This window comes from Tyto alba, unplaced genomic scaffold (genome assembly GCF_018691265.1).
Source record: "Tyto alba isolate M040663 unplaced genomic scaffold, T.alba_DEE_v4.0 Super-Scaffold_16, whole genome shotgun sequence".
Lineage (NCBI taxonomy): Eukaryota > Metazoa > Chordata > Aves > Strigiformes > Tytonidae > Tyto > Tyto alba.
The window spans coordinates 27,901,151-27,917,197 of record NW_024881278.1 but is presented as its reverse complement, the minus strand read 5'-3'; the positions used below and the strand labels follow the sequence as shown (position 1 = coordinate 27,917,197).

At 38.0% G+C, this 16,047-nt stretch overlaps 1 protein-coding gene across 1 annotated transcript in view; it reads right to left on the bottom strand.

Moving 5' to 3' along the window:
* The window catches only part of KCNK5 (potassium two pore domain channel subfamily K member 5), a 37,152-nt gene that overhangs the window by 9,439 nt on the left and 11,666 nt on the right, over positions 1-16,047 (bottom strand). The window lies entirely within an intron of this gene.

Below are 16,047 nucleotides of genomic sequence, written 5' to 3'. Positions count from 1 at the left end.
TGGATCTCTTCCAGAAACGAAACACACTCCTCCAGACTGAAATAGCATTTAACCTCCAGTTCAGTTCTTGAATTTGGTTTAGTATTAGGGACATCTTCAGAACCACTATCCATTTCAAAACAGTTACATGCCTCAGCTTGACTTGGGCACATACAGGATGTCATAGAATCCTCGGCAAAGGTAGGGCAATTAATGTAAATTCACCTGTTGTCCCTGTCAAAGTCAAACCACCTACAAACTAATGTAAAACTGTACTCTTCAGCTACTTTTTCAGACAGACAAACTAACACTTTTCTAAAGAATTTCAAGCAATAGTATTCCGATCATTGCCTTTGAATCAGGCCTCATTCTTATCCCATCTTTGATACTAGTATGCCATGATGAATGCAAAGCACTCGTTTACAATGTTTTAGGGAAGCAAATGTCATTATTGGCATTTCCACAGATTCAGCAAATCAATGTTTTAATATCTGATCAGGTCTTCAGGTGCTCAAGAATTATTCACCATCTTCACCTTTTGTAAAAAGGTACTTAGAGGACTCAGCCTCCCAGCCTTTCTAAAACTAGACTGCAGAAAATGCATTGATAAAAATAAAAATAAATAAATAAATAAATAAAACACACTAATGACTGTTTAGTGCAGCAAGTCAACGTTTCAGATCAAAATCATGCATCTTGCCAATTCCAACACGTATTTTACCTCCCTGAAGTAAAGAGAAAGATGATTTATAATATTCTCTCCTAGAAATCCCTAGCTATTTAAATCTTTGCTCTGTCACATCATGCTGCAGTAAAAGCCTTCTCAGGTTAATCTGCTTTTTGTAAACTAAGGTTGTCTGAACAAAACTGTAAGGCTGCATCCATATACACAAGAGGTGCAGGTATCTCCAAAAGTTTATTCATAACATTAGCCCACTTTCTGTGTTTCTCCCTTAGTAAGTGTTGAACACAAAAATTATCTTGAGCTAAATACCTAAAATTGGAGGCAATATACTTTTTTTTAAAAAAAAAAAAAAAAAAAAAAAAAAAAAAAAAACAAAAAAAAAACAAAAACAAACATGACAGGTAAAGTTTATCTTAAACTGGTAAGTACTTATAAATGTACCTACAACCAACTCTTCCTTCCTTCATCACCCCTTCCTTCCTACTTGATTAAGATCTGATCTTGGACCCAGCAGAGACTCAACACAAAGTTCAGTCGCTACTGAAAACATACACAAGTTAACACAGGTTTTAATTATTCTTGAGACTTATTACATATCACCACCCTCCTACTGTAATAAAAATGCCCTCAAAGTGAATGTATTGTGCACATACAAGATGCAAACAATTTAATTAAAAATGCACTTTCAACACACAAGCTATTACAGAAGATAAAAGGAGAAGCACTGAAAGTGAATGAAGGTACAGAACTAGATTTTTCTCCTGGTAAACTCAATGTGTGTGCAAAACTGCATGCAGTGTCTTTCCATAGCCTACAGGTTCTGGATAGAAAAGGAGGGAGAGAGCTCTCCCCAAGGCAGTCATTTGTCACAAGAAAGTCATGTTGAAATGAGAAGTAGACCCAAAAACAGGCAGGTTGAGAGCAGGAGGCAAGTAAACACACAACACCAGTCCCTTCCATTAAAATAAATAAATAAATGAATAAAATTTTAAGGCAGCTACAATGGATCGCAAGACTTCATCTGAGTAGAGACCAAAGTAACTTTCATTAATTTCTGCTATGGTCTGCAGATGAACTTCCTAAAAGTCCCAAAGGACACCCAAAGTATCTGGCAGACACAATCCGTGATCTATTTATCCCTGAAAAGATGCCTTGACTTTTTCCACTACCCAGCAACACTGCATTAAATATGCTATTTCCAGCACCAGTTCTCCAGTCACTGGTTATGCTATAAGCGCATTTGTATTTTTTTATTGTTATTTCCTCACAGAGCAACTGATCTCATAAGAGAGGTACTGAAGTAACTGTTTCCATTGTCGCTGGGCCATTATCTCATTGCATTACTCCACCTTCAGCCTAAGCTAATGACCTCAGTTTCCCAGTATGTACAAGTTACATTAAGATCCACCAGCGTTTGGGATCTGGAGGTGTGAAGGGGTGCCAGACCCAAGGGGAAGAGATTGCTGGACTGTGCAGCACACAGCTGCCCTTCACACCCAGTTAGTTAACATTTTGGTGGAGAGATGGCCAGCTGAGTTACATAAACGCTATATACAGAGAATCACAGATACTCTCCAGCCAAAGCTGCCACCCTCTTCCTGTCCCTATCTGCACACAGCTATCTGCTATCAGCACGCAATTGTCTACTATCTACAGTGTAGTCTTTTAAGTTAATTAATAATATGCAACAAGCCTGAATGCACTATATGCACCTGAAGGAACAAAGATGGTCACAAAACATGTTTAGATAGCATAATGCAGTAGGAAATAGATAGCTGCTCTCCAAGCAGCATAACTTTTGCCCATACTGAAATAATTAAATATTTTGGCTTCAACAAACAATGTGAGTGGACACTCTACAACTGAACAGCAAATATGTGGGGTTTTTTCCTTGGTAAATCTGTTAGGCAATATCAGAGATGCTTTTATTTTCATATGCTAGGATAGAGAATGCCCAAGGTTGCCTGTGCTAGATTTCTTAAACTACATAAAATTTGCTCTAGAAAGTCTTTGGATGGGAAAACAGGGGGCAAGGAGAGAGAGGAAGAAGAAAGAGTAGATTGTGAAAGCATCCTTAATATCTTACAAGTTGTCATTTAGAAAACACCTTTTCAAGTATGCCCAAATTCAAAAGCTGAAAATATTCAAACTAACTTGCAGTTTACATGTTTCCTTAGACTCTACTTCATGACAATTTGTACTGATAAAGGCAGGACTTTATTTTCAGTCAAATGACTTTTGCCTCACAAGTAATCAAACCCCCTCTTTTGCTCCTCACCACTCCAATTCTGCACTTTGGCAAAGGGAAAAGAAAAAGATCTAGAGTCCCTGGACCTATTGCTGAAAGTCACCAGACTTGCAATTGCAGAGGGAGATTTAAGACAGACATAAAATTAATACATCTTCTGATGACATTAACACAAATAGAAATGGGATGCCATTTGAACATAATCAAGAAGACAATTTGCTCCATTTGCAGGTACTCCCCCACAGACAAACCTCAGCACTGCTCCAATACAGCCTTGTATTCCTGAGCTTGGTGACATTTTTATTAACCCTCTGATGATCAGGTTCACTCAAGATTTACCAGATATCACAAGAACTAGGTGGTAAATCTCTATCTCGGGCAAAGGAGAGGAGTTTCTCTCATATGCTTTGGGCACATGCCACTTGCACCTCCCCTACATAAGTAGGGTTGAAAAGTTCTCAAACCAAATCTGAAAATAGCAAGGAGAAGCCTTAACCCACATGGATATTATGGATATGGTCCTCTCTCTACTTATTCTACTTCTCCATTTTCTGCTGCAGGCAAGCACAGAACAGCAGCAAGGTTTTCCCAAACTGGGAAGCTACATACTCATGCATTTATTCAAATTGGTTTTTTCTACTGGCCTGTCAAGGTTTGCCAAGGCAAGTCTCTCTGGTGGCATAAAAGCTTGCAATAGTCAGCAGACCCACCTTAGCTGTCCTTGTCTTTGTATTAGCAGGAGAGATGGTTAAGCTTGAAATTTGATCAATACCACTGCAAGGTAAAATGGTTCACAACAGAATGACATTCAGTCCCTGTAGGTATAATGCAAGGATACAAATCTAACAAGCACATTGGAGACTGCCTCCAAGTAAGCTTTATCATAACTAGGTATGTGGAATATGCCATGTTACTTTGGCTTCGCCTTCAGAAGAAGGAAAAATGGGACAGAACTATCAGCCTCTGCCTCTGTAAGCATGAATGAGTGCAGAGCTTTGTTTTCGTTCTATGAAAAGATGTTCTTTTACACCCTCTCCTCAAATATTTATATACACTGATTGAAGAGATTCCCCTGAGCCTTTTCTTTGGCAGGCTGAACAGTCCCAGCATTCTCAAGTCTTTCCTCACAGGAGGACTGGAGCACCCTCCAGTCCCTTGATCACCTTAGTGACTCTTTGCTGGACTCTCTCCAGCACGTCTCATGTCTCTCTTGTATTGGGGAACCCAGCACTGGACACTGTATCCCAGGTGTTGCCTCACCAGTACTGAGTAGATAGAGGGGGAGGATAACGTCCCTTGACCTGCTGGCAATGCTTTGCCTAATGCAGCCCAGGATACTTTTAACCATCTTTGCTGCAAAGGCACATTGTTGACTCATGTTCAACTTGATGTCCACCAGGACCCCAGGTCCCTTTCTGCAAAGCTGCTTTCCAGGTGGGTGGCCCCCAGCATGTACTGGTATGTGGATCCACAAGTGATTAGTGATTTTATTCTGAGTGTTAAGGACTGCAAGAAAGCTGTGGTATGTTTTGCATATCAAGTAGGAATAATTTAATTTGGCATGAAATTCTCAACATTTTAATATGGATTAGCTGGGTCTGATAACAATCAGCGATAGGAGAGAAAAAGGACATCTAGGGTACTTATGGCCAGATAAGACAGAAAGGCCAGACTAAAGATGCAAAACAATAAACTGGCTACATAAACCAGAGCAACAGATCCTGCCCCACAGGCACCCTATTACACATAAGAAGAGCCAGATGCTTCCCATATTATCTCAAAGCATTCCCTGGAGATCTGACACTTAAGTCTAATGGTAGTTTTAAGCTTCTCTCAGTGGTATAGACAATTCTCTTTTTTTCAAACACTAAGTTTTTCTCCATAAGAAAGGAGAAGTGATTGAACTATTAAGACTGAAATCTGGAACCAGGGGCTTTCACTCTACACTCAAGAGTATTACCATGCACATAAAGGACAATCACAGCTGGCTGCTGCATCCAAAAGCAGACCCCATTAAAGTCATAAACGATGTATCCTTTCAGGACTCCTAAGCTTTGTCCCCACTTCTGACTCTGAAGGAATATGGAGTAAATTTTGCTTCTTTCTTAAATTCTTTTATTGAGGATATAAAGGTTTAATGCACAGAAAAATACTGAAAATTACAAATCTACTAAGTACTTTAGAGACCATTGTACAAGGAGTAAAGCTTCAACAGCAATCTCTTTTCTCATTGACATCCAAATCTTTTATACAATTTGAAGAAACCATAAAACTGCAGTAATTATTCACGGGTACATACAATACTGACAATTTAGCCAACCATAATAAAATTGTCCAGGGTAATAAGGTTTAAATTTATAATATCAGATGAAACTCTATACTGCTGTTGTTCTTTAAGCATATTTTCATTTTAACCAAATCCAGCAGCAACACAGCAAAACAAATCGGTGGAAGTAGTACAAGAAGCCGTATGGACATTTCTCATGGATTTTAAAAATCAAGAAAAAGCTTGAATTAACTACTAAGTTACTTTAAAAATAACTTTTAGAAAATCCCATGCCATGAAAATTGCACACCCTTCTACTTTTCCCTCATGGTTTTTGCTGTTATCTAGGTTTTCTGGCTCCAGCAGAAGTTACAGTAGCAGTCAGCTGTTTATAACAATCAGATTTTTAAATGCAATCAAAACCTATTTAATTGTTAATGTTTATCTTTCCAATAATAAGCAACAAAAAAAAGAGCCACATATTAAGACTCCCAGGTCAGATATACATTACAAAGTTCTGCTGACCTAGAGAATTTTGTCGCAGGATTACACGTAAGTAGAGAAAAAGAAACCCTCTCAGTCAGTATCCCTTTTGAAGGAAAAAAAGTCTGTGGGTGGTCACAGCTAGATTGACAGAACGGCTTCCTCAGACTCATCATGTAGACAGGCAACGCAGTGGCCATGGCCAGAAATTTCCTGCCCTGTTGGCATATTGCACTTTGACATCTGCTTGCATATTAAAAGCAGCAGAAGCTATTTCACATGCAAAGTCTGAATTTGCAAGTACTTTATAAACTAGATCAAAAGTAATAGATTCACAGGCAAACTAGAAATATATTAATCCTGGCTGACAGCTGTCATAGCTCATCTATTGAGTAAATTTGTGTGTCTAGTTGTTAAGCAACAAATGTATGTTTAATATAATAATAAATGCGGTAATATATTGTTTTGAGTTATAGTAGTTGGAGAAAGAAAAAAGGAGGGGGGGGGAGGGGAAGAAAAGAAGAGAGATTTAAAGCCAACAGCCTTCCCCCCCACATCCTCAACGTATTCTGACTGGAGGATACTGCCCATCAGAGAAAATATTTTCCTCACTAGAGTATCTTGGCAGCTTGGGGTTTGTGTAAGTAAAGGGAAAGAGAAGCCAACTATGCAGCTAATGATTTTGCCAGTGAGTAAAAAACCTTTTTCCCCCCAATTACTTTTCATGTCTAGATATATGAACTGTATACATGTAATGATTTATTAAATTTTTCTGTTTGAGTTCGCCAAAACCTTCATATTAACCTATGTATTCTTGAGACTAAAATATTTCACCTCTTCCCAGCCTTCACTTCCAGACAGCTGCATTACTGCTAAGGAAATCTTGCTATGCCACGATGCTCACTTTGGTAGCCAGGGAGACAACGTGGCAGAGCTGCCGAAAGATGAGAATACACATAAAGTTAAATTATTTCATCAAGGCAGCAGAAGGAGCAGCTATTCCAATGTCATCTTTAGGAGGGCTGGTATACACATGCCAAGGGCTGGTATACACATGCCTGTACACAGAGAAATCAAAACTCATTGCTTCGGAGAGGGTGAAAAAAAAAAAATCCTTTGAGAATCAGAATACAAAAAACCACAGCCTAGAATACAAAACGGCAGCACCGTATCTGGACATGCATATTTCTGCCAGCCACTTGGCACCTTTATTACTTAGTATGTAACCACCTCAAGGCAAGAGTTGTCAGAGGAGGATGGTTGTAACTATCCCCCCACCAGAGCAGCTCAAAGTCACCAGAAAAGCATACACTTGTGGTTCCTGGCATCCTTTCTTTCAACTCTTATCTCTAGTGTAATGACAGGTTTATCCCAATTACTCACCCGGACTCTGAGGTCCCAGCTGACTGAAACACACTGGCATATACCTAGGGCCAGTGCGCAGGGCCAAGCCAACAAGCCTTTCAGGCTGCCTTAGCCACTTGACAGTCTCTGCAGGACTATGCTAACCAGCAGGACTTAGGATAGTTGACCTTTCATTTCCCTCTCAGCATTATCTGTGTTCACAATATGAATTCCATGTTTGTCAGAACAAGAACCATGCCAGATGTAAAAAGAAGTCTTTCAGCTGAGTCCTGGATTTCCTACTTCACTTCTGTGGGGAATGGTTTGCGACCTTTTTTGTAGAAAGAAAAATAAGACAAGTGAACCACATTGTCTCAGTGTAACAGGCAACACCCTTGTGTCTTGCAAACCTGTGAAAGTTTTACTGTCCTTTACTGACCTATGCAGAGAGTCAAGTTGGAAGGTGGTTGGGGCAAGAGGTGCAGGATATGAGTCAGCAGCACCTGCATTAGAGAAGGATGGTGGGATTTAATAAATTCCACATTTATTAAAGAGGACATAAGTTGACTATGCAAGTCTGATTCCAGATCAACTGAGCATGTAGGAGTGAATCTGTAGTTAATTCAACTGCTGTGCACAGCACTTCTTCCCAGCTGGTCTATACTAAGAGTTGCTAGGTTCTCCATGGCTCTCCTAGAACTTGTACAGTCTATTTTAACAAACGTAAAATCCAAGGCAGAAACAGCTTGTTTCTAATAGCACAAAGGGGTTATGGCCAGTAGCCATCTACCATAAGTCCAAAGTTGAAACTGAGGCAAAAAATAGGCAGTAGTCATTGAGGGAATAATGTTATCTTTTACTTCTAAAAGAATAAAAACCCCACAAGCCTCATGCTTGGTGTTGACAGATGTAAATAATAAATCTAACCAAAACCATACATGAACATTACCCAAAAAGCTAGAGAAATCAATACGGTTGGTTATACAGGATTCATTCCCCCTTATCTATGAATTGAACTAGAACAAAAATAAAATCAAACCCTGGAAAGCAAGTGTTAGTCCCACTGTTTACATTCCTACATAGATCAACTACAAATAGCAGGAGACAATTTTTCCCCTTGCTGTCATACACTGCATTTATCAAATGGTTGATTAAGTGCTATTGCAAGTAAAAACATATTTTGCATTTTTCAATCAACGATTCAGTCTTAAAATACAGTTACTATCAAAGGGCAAATTTTGAAAATTCCCACTTGGGGAAAAAAAGTCCTGGCAAAATATGGGTTTACATACTTCAGGGGAGGGTTTTCTTTACAGCAATAGCAAGATTTAATCCAGCATAGGATGGTATCTTCACACTCCTACCTATACAGCAAATAGTATATCTTGCCAGCTTTACAGTGATCAAAAAACTTCAAGCTCTCCTCAGCTCTTTTTAAATGCTTCAACATATCAGTGGAGGTTATTGGTGTTTTTGTTTGTTTGTTTGTTTTTGTTGTTTTGTGGTTTTTTTTTTTTTAACAAGGCAATTATGAAAGTGATTTAAATTTGCTAAAAGTGACTTTAAATGGTCCACCAGTACCTTATCACAGGAAATAGGAAGGTACATATACAGGTCAAATGCACTGTGGATACCATGTTTTATCCAAAAGATTGTAAAACAAGATTGAGCTTGCTCTGCAGAGAAAGTTTAGTTAATCTTGTTAATTCATTAACCCAGGCAACTTCTCAGTGTTTCATTCTATTCATGCAACAGTGCTTCTCAATGCATAAATTAATTACAGAACCAAGACACTCTACACTGATTTCCCCTCATTACGCTTAACTTCGTTCTGTCAGCAACTTGGACCTCCATCTAAGCATACCTTTTCTTACCTAATAGAGCCTCCAGCACATGCCACTTCATACAGAGCTGTCCCTACATCTAAGCCTGATATTTAAAGAATGCACGTAAATACATGCCTGGTTTTCCCTTTGCATAGTTTTGTTACATAACAGGACAGCAAACCAGACATCATAGTGTCTGTTAATTTAGACTACAACACAGCCAGAGGTCTTTTTTATGTGTCTTGGTCTTGATTTCTTAATTAGGCTGTTTTGTCACAATTCTTTATTGTTTGGGGTTTGTTTTTGTTTCTTTGTGTGTGTGTGCGCGCACGCTTTTTTTGTTTGTTTGTTTGTTGGGGTTTTTTTAAGTATCAGGGCAACTCCTGTTTCTAGACTTCAATGTGCCTAGCACCTTTATTTAAAAAAAAAAAAAAGAAATCAGCCTTACTACTTTTATTAGATGGAGTAAGCACATAGTGGGATGCATTATCCTGTACTGGACCTTGAAACCAGATTCCAGTGAAAGTAATTAAGTACATGCTATGAAGTAAGTAATGAATTAGAGCTGCAGATTCCTTTAAATTTACTGACTAGCCAGAAAAGCAGAACAGGCTGTCTAGTAAGAACACCTGAAGATCACAGCACTAAACACGGGCATACAAGATATCATTAAACACAGAAAAACACGGAAGAGATCTTCAGCAGAGGGAAAATACTCGACTAAATAACCGCATCAGTCTGCTGTAAAGAAAACCTGTGCATGTCCTTCGAAGAACATGACTGAACTTGAAGAGGAGCTAGAAAGCACTGACATCTTAACCCTACACACATGCTTTTACACTGGAAAATATTTGCTATTTAGTGTAGATGAGGCAGCTTCATCTGAATTTTTTTTAAATGCTCAGAACTGAGGAAAACCACAGAAATATCCCAAAGCAAGCTGGAACTGCTCAGTGAGCTCCAAGATATCTCTGAGAAGCAGACATTTTGTTGGATAAGCAAATTAATTCCTATTTGCACCTGAAGTTATATCAAGTTAGCTGTTCTTTTTAAAATTCATACTACCCAGTCCCAGAATAACTTGTACGTATGGAGAGGATCCTTCCTATGGGGTAGTGTATTACTGCATACAGACTCCAGGACTTTCCAAAAATATAGTGAGGAAAGTTTTTCAAAAGCACTTGCATTTGGATGCAATGCAATCATAAATAAAACCGAAGAGATGTCACATGTCCCTACCTTTTTTTGGCTAGTGGCCTAAAAATACATCCTGGCCTTGCAGAAGAGACCTTCTTTCTAACTGTTCTGCTAAATGGAAAGTTTTCCCCCACCCTCCCCCAAGCACTGATGACAGCACTTTCTTCCTCTCTCTGGCATCATTATTTTAAAACACTACCAATTATGCATGATAAACAATGCAGGAACTTCTTCAGCAGACTGAGTTTCAAAAGGAACAGAATGAAAAATAAGTTGAGGTACTTCTGTTTATTTTCCTCCTGGGTTTTGTTTTACCTTTTTGCAAGTGCAGTGTGTGTGTGGGAACAGTATTAAAAAGATAAATTTGTAACAGGGACCAGGCGTCAAACTTTCTTAATCCATAACTGCTGACCCAGACAGCCCAGTGAAGAAAGGAAATAATTTGTTTAACCTGTGAAGGGTGTCCTTGCTGAACACAGTACTACAGGCACAAGCATCTCTTCTTGCCACTGTGTTTGAGGGTAGAAAATGCACATTTGTCACAGATAAGAACACTTGTTATTTCATTCTTTTAAGTGCTGATTTGCTTACTTGTTTTTCAATTACAGTTTAACCAGACTAAGTGATCCTTTAGAAAGGCAATCTGTTAATTAACCATATCAGGCAGAACAAATCATGCTCTTCAAGCACAATCTCAACTTATTAACAAGAAATAGCTCTAATCAGTCAGAAACAAGAAGCAAGGAAAAGATTTTTACACGCAAAATTAGAAGATACATGCTCTACCCTGGTTTTAACTTGTTGTCTGAAGGCCATGCAATAAATCATGAATTTAGAGGAGATGTAAAGAACCATCTTTGAACTTGCTTGAACCTGAAAGACTCATAAGTATTAGCCACAGTTAAATTTTTATGAGTCTGGAGGCCTCAGGACACAGTCCAGTGGAAACAATTTGTGAGTCTACAGTTAAATTAATTCCACATTATTGTTTGGAATTATAGAAGGTAAATAATTGTGCCAGCTATTCCCTGCTTGGAAAGATAATCAAAACTGGACAAAGCATGAGCAGGATGAAACAGGACACAAAAGCGAGGATAAATATCTTGGGTACTTCCATAGTGCCAACATTAGATATATTGAGTACTCTTCCCTCCTCCCACCCCACAAATAAAACCAGACATTCATGTGCTGACCATTTTAGTAGTTCATATAGATATAAATGCTGATCACTGCAACGAATTTTACTCTAGCTACAGCAATTCCTTAGGGTTGCTTCTACTTGGAGAATCAGTCTTAGTGTTGCTGTAATGTACTGCAAGATTACCTGCTCAATCAGCACTGGTAACTAGAACCATCACCTCTTCATTCCCACCAGGGTGAACACAAGCTTCACAAAATGTATTGATATTTTTGAGTTTTGCACGGGAAGTTGCAGATGAGTAATAAACCTAATCGAGAGAGCTTTCCTGAGGACATGATGCGTCCCAAGATGCAAGTGCACTTTTTTGTTTGGTTTATGGTTTTGTTTGCTTGGGGGGTGTGTTTTTTTGTTTGTTTTTGTTTGTTTGTTTTTTGTGGTTTTTTTTTTGTTGTTGTTGTTTTGTTTTGGGTTTTTTTTTTTTGTCCATTGGTATGACAAACAAGGGCTGACTGTTTTGAAGTGAATGGAAAATATCCAAGGAAATAATCACCACTGATGTGGAGACAATTATCTCCTGTGGGACAAAAGAGTGGGTGGGGAACAAATGTACCACTTAACCCATCTAGCTTCCCAAATTCTGAAGTATCTGAAAATCACTAGAAAAACAGTTGTTCCAGGAAAGGATGTTGATTTAACAACAGAAAATGCCTACCTGTAGAAGAGAACCACTGGAAAACCATCTGATTTAGTTTAATTATATCCTTCCATAAGAGAAAAGACTAGCAAAATACAGCTTAAAATTTATCTAGATTCTGTAATTTCCTCCTTCAGTCTATGCTACAAACTGAATCTCTCCTTCAATTAGCCTGAACTAAGAGTAGAGGTTCCAGAACTTTTGTATCTTGAAATTGGACCTTATTGTCCTTGAAAGCAATATAGTTTTTGTCATCAATTTTATTTGAGAAGATAAGGTCTTATACAGGTAGGACATGGGTTATGATAAGCCCCAGTAGTGCTGAAAGCTTAAAAAAAAAGTAATGACACAGCAATCAGCTGGCACATTGGCTCAATCTTTCAGTCATTTACTGGCATCATTTCAGTCATTTACTGGCATCATTTCAGTCATTAGCAATGATGGCACCAGACCTTTCATTCATATTACCCATGTACTTGGGCACCCTGTAAATCTGGTGATATTATAGACTTTGACATGCCTTCAACATATAAACACCTTTTTCAAACATTTATTGCTCAGCTGATTTGAGAGGTCTGCAAACAGTCCTGGCCAATTGTACACTACATCATTACCGCTTTAGTTTCAGGGATAACATACTTTAATAAAAAAACATGTTTCAAAAATTGGGTATTTTTAAAGTCAGCTTTAAGATGTCCTAGTCACCCACTGCAATTTATTCTGCCTCTCACATTCTCTGACATAAAACTGCTATCATAAACTAGAGTAGTAAATGCAAGGGCAATACATTTTTTTCATTCCATCTCATCAGTACAGTCACACAGTTTAGGCATCTCAACAACAGAAGCACATCAATAAAAAAAAAGGGGGGAAGAACTTGAAGGAACAGCTACATGCTTGAAATCACTTTCCTGATGTCTTGCTGTCATTCTGCAAAGCAATGGTGAAACTTGCTGGCATGATTTCTACAATTCTGATCATTCATCTTCAAGAAATGGAAACAGAGGCAGATAAGGGCTAGGAGGATGAGGACACTATTATAGGTTATTTGTACCACAAAAATAAAGGCTGAGAGGGGATAGCACGACTTCCTTTTGTACTACATTGAAAACTACGCTGCAAGACCACAAACAAAAGCCATTTAAACCAAAACCCAGTGTTGGTATCAGAACAAAACAAAAAAAAAAAATAGCACGAGTGAAATTAAACTGTAAATTAGAACAGGTTATCAACCTATGCAATATATTTTAATTAAAGCATTCAGCATGGTAGTGTAGATGAACGTCCCCATCTAAACCAAGATGCAGCTTAAGAGAGATTGGTTTAAATATCTCTATAACGTGATGTTACAGGTAAGATTTTGGATCTGAAATCCTTATTACAATTATAATGCATTGGGGAGTATATTATTGCCCTACATTAAAATCCTCTTAGTAAGAAAGCAGTTCTTCAGACAGAGGTTGTGAGAAAGTAAATAATTTCATTTTCTGTGGCATTATTTAAAGGCATGAAGGAGTTCTTCCTCAAGGATTGACACGATGCAAAGTGGGTGAGAGATAAATGGCAGAGTAAAGCAAGTTACTTGGAAAATAACTGTACTGATCATAGAACACCAAAACTTTTGCAGCACCAGCTTGATCTATATTTTTTTTCCTGGCAAACTTCTAGTAAGAGTTTTAAATGGTCTTTCAATAAGGCTTGACCATCATAAAATACACGTAATTTCCTTTACTGAGTACAACAGTGGTTCTACAAAGTGGACACTTTGCCCTACTAATTTTGTGAAGCCTCATCTTAAGGCCTCATTTAAGAGAAAAGTCAAGATTAGTTATTTTGTAATGATAATTTGCACTTGTTACTTGTATAAAGTGCTGTTCTACTGAAGGTTTACAGGTGGCTGTTACAGCTACAGCTACAGACATAACGTAAGAGTTATCTTCTCCAGATTAAGCATATTTTGTACGAAAATATTCCAGCTGGTAATGGAAACAGAAAACTAATCAAGGATTGCAGCAGAAACACTACAGAGCTGGGGGAGGGGTAGGTCTTTGTAAAAAAAAGCAAAGCAGCAGTTACATTTATCCTTGCAGCGTTCCATCATAAGCTTCTATTTTACAAAACAGTATTTGAAAAATAGGCAGTTTGAGAAATTTTCAGTCAAAAGACACACAAGCATTTTCTAAGTTGTGCTGACATTGTGTACATGTGTGTTTGTGGAAACCTGTTGTACTCTGCCCAGCTGGAATTTGGATAATGCTTATTGATTTCATGGTCTGCAACAAGTTCTGTGTTTTGCCTTTTTCTCCATCCTTGTGGAAACTCCCTATTGCTTTCCCAAACTACCTCTACCGAAAGGAATGCCCCAAGACTGAGGCTTCAGTTTTCACGCAGTAAATTCAAGAATAAGACCACAAAAAGATGCTCAGCCCAAACAAGGTTGGAACTAAGCACATGCCTCTTCTTCCTTACCAAGACAAGTTGAGTCCAAGCCAGCATTGCTCATGTGACTTGACAGAAAAACTGTGATTAGTCAGGTCTTTGGAAGTACTTTTTGCTGTTTCTGTACCTTAACTGTGTAATAATAAACTCTTGGCTACATCAGCAGTTTTCATTCTTAGAAATTAAATCAAGCATGCAATCAAACCCTTAAGAGAAAGCACAGAAGAACTTAAAGCCACTGTTTGATCAGAAATCAAGTAGTCATAAACTGCTACATGGTGAATTTTGAGGGTTTTTTTGGCAAATCAAACCATTACAGTTGAATGATTAAGCTTTCTCTCACTACCAAGCCTTGCTGTCCTGCTGCTAAACTTATCTTTCCCAGAACAACTAGCTAACAGCACTCTCTATTAGTAACCTCCCAGCCCAGAGGTGTGAAAAAGAAGACTATGGGTAAACTATTGTAATGAAAGAATTAATTAATTCTGCATAAACCCCCCCAGTTTTGGAGTAGTTTCTATTTTAGGATGAAATACACCACGTTAAAAAAAAAAAAATAAATCATTTGAACAAATGAAGCTCTACTTCCATTCTGCAGTACAAATAGATGTTAGTATTTCCTCTGGAAAAAAGTTCTAATGTGTAAGGATATTAACCTCTTGGAGGCATGTCAATATTTTTCCAGCATGCACTGTTTAAGACTTGCTTGTGTATGATGTATAGCATGGACAGTGAATTTTCCTATACTCATAATTCAAGGGAAAGAGATCAACAAGGTTATTTCCTTTTTGTGGCTTTCTGCAGAGTTAAATAATAAGTGAAACTCATAATTCAGCAAATTAGTTAACTGGAACTATTTTGTCATTGCAGAATTGAATGCTGAAGCTTACCTATTTGTGATTCTTGCAGATCCTATGCTTGAACAAACCAATGCTGCTTAACTTTATTTCTCCTTTCCACTTACGTGCAATGGATGTAAACACCAACAGTTTTGAAAAGGCAGCTGGCTTCTTTGACAGATTAGGACTACAGAATTTAATAGCTGATATAGATTTTTTGCTCTTATTAATTTCAGGACTAGATTCAAGTTTAATGAACTAGTTAATAAACTATTTTGATGAAAAGCATATTCACTGCTTTACCAGCATTCCCCTGCTCTTGTGATTAATGCAATTGTAGAACTGTTTCCTTTTCACTTTCTCAAAGTTCCACACAGACATGTTTTGAAGACAAATTAACTAAAGGTTACTGCTGCATGACAACTGCAGCTGTTCTGCAGATGCTTGAGTGTCCCAACTTTTCTTTGGCCTCCAATTACTCTCATTCAGAAATAAAACCTATCAGACGATTTCATAGCTTTCATTAATACAGCTTAATTTTGAGGGCTTTTGTGCCAACATACTTACGACACACATTTCCTTGGTTTGCGGGAAGAAAAAAAAAAAAAAGTATTTCAACAACTTTTATGTTGCATCAACTGAAATTAAGAAGTTGGAATAATCTATAATAGCAGATTAGGCTTCCTTCCTATCTGAATACATGCATGGTGACTAATGTAGCCTACTCCCCTTTAAAAGGGCTTTGGAAAATGCTGTTGTCCCCATTTTAAAGATAAGAAAGTGGAAGCAGAAGAGTCAAGAGTTTAATCAAGCCCTCACACCAGTTGGTAACCTATGTTAGACAGAGTTAGAACCAGACAGTGTTTACACAAGATTATTACAACAGAGTTGGTACCGATTGCATAA